General features: G+C 50.1%; 1 non-coding gene across 1 annotated transcript; it reads left to right on the top strand.

Moving 5' to 3' along the window:
* The first annotated feature begins 600 nt into the window (after positions 1-600).
* Positions 601-671, top strand: TRNAI-GAU (transfer RNA isoleucine (anticodon GAU)). Its single transcript has one exon. It is a non-coding gene; the product is annotated as a tRNA-Ile (tRNA).
* Positions 672-7,596: the final 6,925 nt, after the last annotated feature.

Below are 7,596 nucleotides of genomic sequence, written 5' to 3'. Positions count from 1 at the left end.
AACATCCATTTTAGAAGGAGCTGCACCTCCTTGGAATGAACAGGTCTGTAGTCTATGAGGAGAAGAAGAAGAAGAAGAAGAAGAAGAAGAAGAAGAAGAAGAAGAAGAAGAAGAAGAAGAAGAAGAAGAAGAAGAAGAAGAAATTGGATTTATACCCCGCCCTTCACTCTGAATCTCAGAGTGGCCTACAATCTCCTTTCCCTTCCTCCCCCACAACAGACACCCTGTGAGGTGGGTGAGGCTGAAAGGACAGCGGTTGCCCTTTCAAGGGCAACTCCTACGAGAGCTATAGCTTACCCAAGGCCATTGCAGCAGCCGCAAGTGGAGGAGTGGGGAATTGCTGCTTGTTGTCTTTGACTGATGGTATTTCCTGGGAGGAAAATATCTGGACAATGTAGTCTTTGCCAGGGTTGCATTGAGGTTAGATTACCGCCGTGTGCTCTACATGGAGCGGCCCTTGGTCAGAAACATGCAGCTCCACACTGTAAGCTCTGTATGGAATGCAGCTGTAAGCTCGGTTTCATTTTGATTTTATCTCCCATGTTTAAATTTTTTATATTCTGTGCATTTTTATTCGCAACTGTTATGCCATTAGGGGAGGGACAGTGGCTCAGTGGTAGAGCATCTGCTTGATAAGCAGAAGGCCCCAGGTTCAATCCCTGGCATCTCCAAAAAAGGGTCCAGGCAAATAGGTGTGAAAAACCTCCGCTTGAGACCCTGGAGAGCAGGGGAGGGATGGTGGCTCAGTAGTAGAGCATCTGCTTGGGAAGCAGAAGGTCCCAGGTTCAATCCCTGGCATCTCCAAAAAAGGGTCCAGGCCAATAGGTGTGAAAAAAACCCGCTTGAGACCCTGGAGAGCAGGGGAGGGATGGTGGCTCAGTGGTAGAGCATCTGCTTGGGAAGCAGAAGGTCCCAGGTTCAATCCCCGGCATCTCCAAAAAAGAATCCAGGCAAATAGGTGTGAAAAACCTCTGCTTGAGACCCTGGAGAGCAGGGGAGGGACGGTGGCTCAGTGGTAGAGCATCTGCTTGGGAAGCAGAAGGTCCCAGGTTCAATCCCTGGCATCTCCAAAAAAGGGTCCAGGCAAATAGGTGTGAAAAACCTCTGCTTGAGACCCTGGAGAGCAGAGGAGGGATGGTGGCTCAGTAGTAGAGCATCTGCTTGGGAAGCAGAAGGTCCCAGGTTCAATCCCTGGCATCTCCAAAAAAGGGTCCAGGCAAATAGGTGTGAAAAACCTCTGCTTGAGACCCTGGAGAGCAGAGGAGGGATGGTGGCTCAGTAGTTGAGCATCTGCTTGGGAAGCAGAAGGTCCCAGGTTCAATCCCTGGCATCTCCAAAAAAGGGTCCAGGCAAATAGGTGTGAAAAACCTCAGCTTGAGACCCTGGAGAGCCACTGCCAGTCTGAGTAGACAATACTGACTTTGATGGACCGAGGGTCTGATTCACTATAAGGCAGCTTCATATGTTCATATATGTTCATTAAAGGTTTGGGATGGATAGGCAGTTATCCGCCTCTGGACTCAATGCTGAATTGAGTCGGGAATATTCGCTCCGCAGGAACAGAGTCCGTCGCCTAAAGGGACTCAATGAGATCTGCCCTGTAGAACTTTGGAGGGAAACGCATTTAGTCTAGCCAATGTAAACGCCCTGCGATGACTTGGAATGGTTAAGTCTGATAGATAATGGGGCATTTTGCCGCAGAAAGCATAAAGACCTAAGGGAGCTGGGGAGAACGGCCTACCCATTTCATACCCAGGGATGGAATTCTTGCAGGAGCTCCTTTGCATATTAGGCCACACACCCCCGATGTAGCCAATCCTCCAAGAGCTTACAAGGCTCTTTTTTGTAAGCTCTTTTTAATAAGCTCTTGGAGGACTGGCTACTTCAGAGGTGTGCGGCCTAATACACAAAGGAGCTCCTGCTAGAATTCAACCCCTGGGTATGAAATGGATAGGCAGGGCCCTGTCTATGTAATATTTTATGTAAAGTTCTACTGATATGTAAGCCGCTCGGAGCCTGCTTCGGGGGGAAGAGCGGGATATAAACCTAATAAATATTTAATCCACTAGTAGTAGAAGAAGAAGAAATTGGATTTATATCCCGCCCTCTACTCCGAATCTCAGCGTCTCAGAGCAACTCACAATCTCTTTTATCTCCCCCCACCCTACAACAGATACCCAGTAAGGTGGGTGGGGCTGAGAGGGCTCTCACAGCAGCTGCCCTTTCAAGGACAACCTCTGCCAGAGCTATGGCTGACCCAAGGCCATTCCAGCAGGTGCAAGTGGAGGAGTGGGGAATCAACCCGGTTGTCCCATATAAGTGTTCACACACTTCACCGCTACACCAAACTGGCTCTCCAGAAGAAGATATTGGATTTATATCCTGCCCTCCACTCCGAATCTCAGAGTCTCACAGCGGCTCACCATCTCCTTTATCTCCCCCCCTCAACAAAAACAGACACCCTGTGAGGAGGGTGGGGCTGAGAGGGCTCTCTCTCACAGCAGCTGTCATTTCAAGGACAACTCCTATGAGAGCTATGGCTGACCCCCAAGGCCATTCCAGCAGATGCAAGTAGAGGAGTGCGGAATCAAACCCAGTTCTCCCAGTTAAGTGTCTGCACACTTAACCACTACACCAAACTGGCTCTTAGCGGAAACTGAGCTCTGAGTGTATGTTTCAATGACTTTTGGGTGCCACTGGAGACATTTGACGGAGATCCCAGCTAGCAGGGTTTTTAAACAACATAAAACAGGGCTGGCCAACGGTAGCTCTCCAGATGTTTTTTGCCTACAATTCCCATCAGCCCCAGATAGCATGGCCAATGGCTGGGGCTGATGGGAGTTGTAGGCAAAAAAACATTTGGCGGCCTACCCTTGGCCACCCCTGACATAAAGTATATCTCTCTCTCGGCTTGGCTTCGCGAACGAAGATTTAAGAAGGGTGCAATAGTCCACGTTTGCTGCAGGCTCGCTGGTGGCTGACAAGACCAATGTGGGACAGGCAGGTCCGGCCACAGCGGCTGCAGGGAAAAGTCTGATTTAGGGTTGGTCCTGTAGCAGTGCGATTCTTCCTCAATCTCCTTTTGTCCTCAAGACCAGCTATGCGTGTGTTCTCAAAGGAAGAGACAGCCTGGTGGATGGTGTGCCTCCATGCTTTGCGATCTGAGGCTAGGTCAGACCACTGGTGATGGTTGATGTGACAGGTGCTAAGGGATTTCTTCAAGGAGTCCTTGTACCTCTTCTTTGGTGCCCCTCTATTTCGATGGCCGGTGGAGAGTTTGCCATACAGGGCAATCTTGGGAAGGCGGTGGTTTTCCATCCTAGAAATATGCCCTGCCCAGCGCAGCTGCGTCTTCAACAGCAGTGCCTCGATGCTGGTAACCTCTGCCCGCTTGAGGACTTCAGTGTTGGTCACAAAGTCACTCCAGTGGATGTTGAGGATGGTGCGAAGGCAGCGCTGATGAAAGCGCTCAAGGAGTCGCAGGTGATGACGGTATAAAACCCACGATTCGGAGCCATAGATGAGGGTTGTCATCACAACCGCTTTGTAAACATTGATCTTTGTGCCTTTTTTCAGATGCTTGTTGCTCCACACTCTTTTGTGCAGTCGGCCAAATGCACGGTTTGCCTTTGCCAGCCTGTTGTCAATCTCCTTGTCGATCTTGGCATCTGAGGAGATGATGCACCCCAGGTAGCTGAACTGCTGGACTGTCTTCAGAACTGATTCACCCACAGTGATGCAGGGAGGGTGATAATCTTCCTGGGGTGCAGGCTGGTGGAGAACTTCTGTCTTCTTCAGACTAACTTCTAGGCCGAATAGCTTGGCAGCCTCTGCAAAGCAGGACGTCATATGCTGCAGAGCTGATACCGAGTGGGAGACGAGTGCAGCATCATCAGCAAACAGTAGCTCTCGGATGAGTTTTTCCATTGTCTTGGAGTGTGCCTTTAGTCGCCTCAGGTTGAACAGGCTGCCATCGGTGCGATAGCGGATGTAGACACCATCGTCCTCATCTAGATCTACTGCGGCTCTTTGAAGCATCATGCTAAAGAAGATCGTAAAGAGAGTTGGCGCGAGAACGCAGCCTTGCTTTACACCTGTGCCTATTGGGAAGGGCTCCGAGAGGTCGTTGCAGTGTCTGACTTGGCCTCGCTGGTCTTCGTGTAGCTGGATGATCATGCTGAGGAACCTTGGGGGACATCCTAAACGTTCCAAGATTTGCCACAGGCCTTTCCTGCTAACGGTATCGAAAGCTTTGCTAAGGTCGACAAAAGTCACATACAGACCTGTAGGTCTGTATACAGGTCTGTATAAAGTATATAAATAAACGCATATGAAACAACCCTTTGCAGAACATACTTATGGAGTTCGTATAGGGTTGGCAAGTCCAATTCAAGAAATATCTGGGGACCCTGGGGGTGGGGCCAGGAGACTTTGGGGGTGGAGGCAGGAGCAAGGGTGTGGCAAGCATAATTGAACGCCAAAGGGAGTTCTGGCCATCACATTGAAAGGGGCCACAAACCTTTTGAAATGCCTTCCTTACATAGGAAATAAAGAAGGATAGGGGCACCTTCTTTTGGGGCTCATAGAAATGGACCCCCGGTCCAATCTTTTAGAAACTTGGAGGGTATTTTGGGAAGAGGCACTGGATATTATGATGAAAATGTGGTGCCTCTACCTCAAGAAACAGCCCCCGCAGAGCCCCAGATACCTACAGATCAATTCTCCATTTTTTCCTATGGGAATAAATCTCCATAAGGAATAATGGAGTTTCCAGCAGACATTTCTTGGAGAGCCAGTTTGCTGTAGAGCCGTCAGTTTGCTGGAGAGCCGTCATCTCTTGGAGAGCCAGTTTGGTGTAGTGGTTAAGTGTGCGGACTCTTATCTGGGAGAACCGGGTTTCATTCCCCACTCCTCCACTTGTACCTGCTAGCATGGCCTTGGGTCAGCCATAGCCCTGGCAGAGGTTGTCCTTGAAAGGGCAGCTGCTGTGAGAGCCCTCTCCAGCTCCACCCACCTCACAGGGTGTCTGTTGTAAAGGAGATTGTGAGCCGCTCTGAGACTCTTCGGAGTGGAGGGCGGGATATAAATCCAATATCTTCTTCTTCATCATCTTCATTTCCCTCCCCCCACCCCCTGCTTTTTTGGTGTCCCTGAAGCGGGCGGAGAGCCTCCAAACCAGGGGATCCCCTGCCCCCACTGGGGATTTGCAACCTTAGGCTTGTACAAAGAGAAAATGAAAAACCACAGAGCTATTTAAATCAGCTTCATACAGATTTATTGATAAGGCTTTCATTGCATCATCTTAGACTGTTCCCAGGAACCAAAAGGAAAGACAGAGAGGAAAAGACTGAGAAATAACAATTAAATCTACCGCTGAGAAATAACAATGAAATCCACCAGGTAAGCCTTTTGGAAAACCCTTTCGGGGGTGGTCTAGGTATTTAGTTTAGCAACCCTGGCCTGAAAGTATTAAAATAACGTAATACAGAGTATAAACAAGAGGCTAAGACATAGGAGAGCTCATCAAGGGAACATGAAGTCGGGTGGTGGACCCCGTGAGCCTTCGCTGGTATGCCGTCATCTCTTGGTGGCCAACTCTTCCAAGGAGGCTAGCACGGCTTGGGTTTTTGGGTGGTATGAAAGTAGTGGTGGTGATGATGTCCACCATCTTGGCCAGAGGAATGCTGGGATGGATTTCCCCATGGTCCATTACATGGACTACTGGCTGATCCTTGATATGTTGGAGGTGGGCATGGTTTGGAGCATCCTGTAGGTTGGCCTGGGTTTGAGTATCCTGAAGATGGACATGGATTGGAGTATCCTGGCTCTGGACCTGGCTTTGAGCATCCAGAAGATGGACATGGATTGGAGTATCCTGGCGCTGGGTCTGGCTTTGAGCATCCAGAAGATGGGGATGGACTGTAGCATCCTGGCGCTGGACCTGGCTTTGAGCATCCTGAAGATGGACATGGATTGGAGTATCCTGGTGCCGGGCCTGGCTTTGAGCATCCTGAAGATGGACATGGATTGAAGTATCCTGGTGCTGGACCTGGCTTTGAGCATTCTGAAGATGGACATGGATTGGAGTATCCTGGTGCTGGACCTGGCTTTGAGCATCCTGAAGATGGACATGGATTGGAGTATCCTGGCGCTGGACCTGGCTTTGAGCATCCAGAAGATGGGGATGGACTGTAGCATCCTGGCGCTGGACCTGGCTTTGAGCATCCTGAAGATGGACATGGATTGGAGTATCCTGGTGCCGGGCCTGGCTTTGAGCATCCTGAAGATGGACATGGATTGAAGTATCCTGGTGCTGGACCTGGCTTTGAGCATTCTGAAGATGGACATGGATTGGAGTATCCTGGTGCTGGGCCTGGCTTTGAGCATCCTGAAGGCTGAGTGTGATTGACATTGGATGATGACGGGCATGATAAAGACTGCTTGAACTGCTGGTAAGACATTTCGTTTGGCTTTGGGGGGAATCCTGGAGGGAAACAAAACAAACAAAATGGATGGATGGATCTAGATGGGCAGGCAAAAGAGCCAGATGGTGAGATAGATACAAAAAACAGACCATAGCGAGACAGACAGATCGTTGGACAGAGAATATAGTGGGGAAAAGCAAATGCCATTTTACACAGAGAGTGATTGCTACTAGCCATGATGATTCAGGGGAACCTCCACATTCAGTGGCAGTCAACCTCTGAATCCCAGTGCCAGGAGGCAACATCAGGGGAAGGCGTTAGCCTCCCTGCCCTGTTGTTGGCCCTCCAGAGGAACTGGTTGGCCACTGTGTGAGACAGGAGGCTGGACTAGATGCACCCTCCCTGGTCTGATCCAGCAGGGCTCTTCTAAGGTTCTTCTCAGGGGAAGGCCTTGGCCTCTCTGCCTGTTGTTGGCCCTCCAGAGGAACTGGTTGAGGCCACTGTGTGAGGCAGGAGGCTGGACTGGATGGACCCTCCCTGGTCTGATCCAGCAGGATTCTTCTGAGGTTCTTCTCAGGGGAAGGCCTTGGCCTCTCTGCCTGTTGTTGGCCCTCCAGAGGAATTGGTTGAGGCCACTGTGTGAGACAGGAGGCTGGACTAGATGGACCCTCACTGGTATAATCAAGCAGGGCTCTTCTGAGGTTCTTCTCAGGGGAAGACCTCTGCCTCTCTGCCCTGTTGTTGGCCATCCAGAGGAACTGGTTGGCCACTGTGTGAGACAAGAAGCTGGACTAGATGGACCCTCACTGGTCTGACTCAGCAGGGCTCTTCCGATGTTCTTCTCAGGGGAAGGCCTCGGCCTCTCTGCCCTGTTGTTGACCATGCAGAGGAACTGGTTGGCCACTGTTGGAGATGGGATTCTGAACTAGATGGACCATTAGTCTGATCCTGCAGAGCTCTTCTGATGTTTTTATGTTCTTATGGATAGATAGAATCCTATGCACAACTAGCGTTGGAACTCATTGAGAATATCATGACAAATTTATAAATATCATCTTCATATTAGCCACATCCACATTGCCTTACAAAACTGCTCTAGCCGTCTCTCCGTCTACCTGCCGCAATTTGGAACTACACAGCCTTCAGCCTCCGACATTTCAAACCCTTTACA

This window comes from Heteronotia binoei, chromosome 1 (genome assembly GCF_032191835.1).
Source record: "Heteronotia binoei isolate CCM8104 ecotype False Entrance Well chromosome 1, APGP_CSIRO_Hbin_v1, whole genome shotgun sequence".
Classification (NCBI taxonomy): Eukaryota; Metazoa; Chordata; class Lepidosauria; order Squamata; family Gekkonidae; genus Heteronotia; species Heteronotia binoei.
The sequence above is the reverse complement of the archived record's forward strand: the minus strand, read 5'-3'. Positions and strand labels throughout refer to the sequence as shown.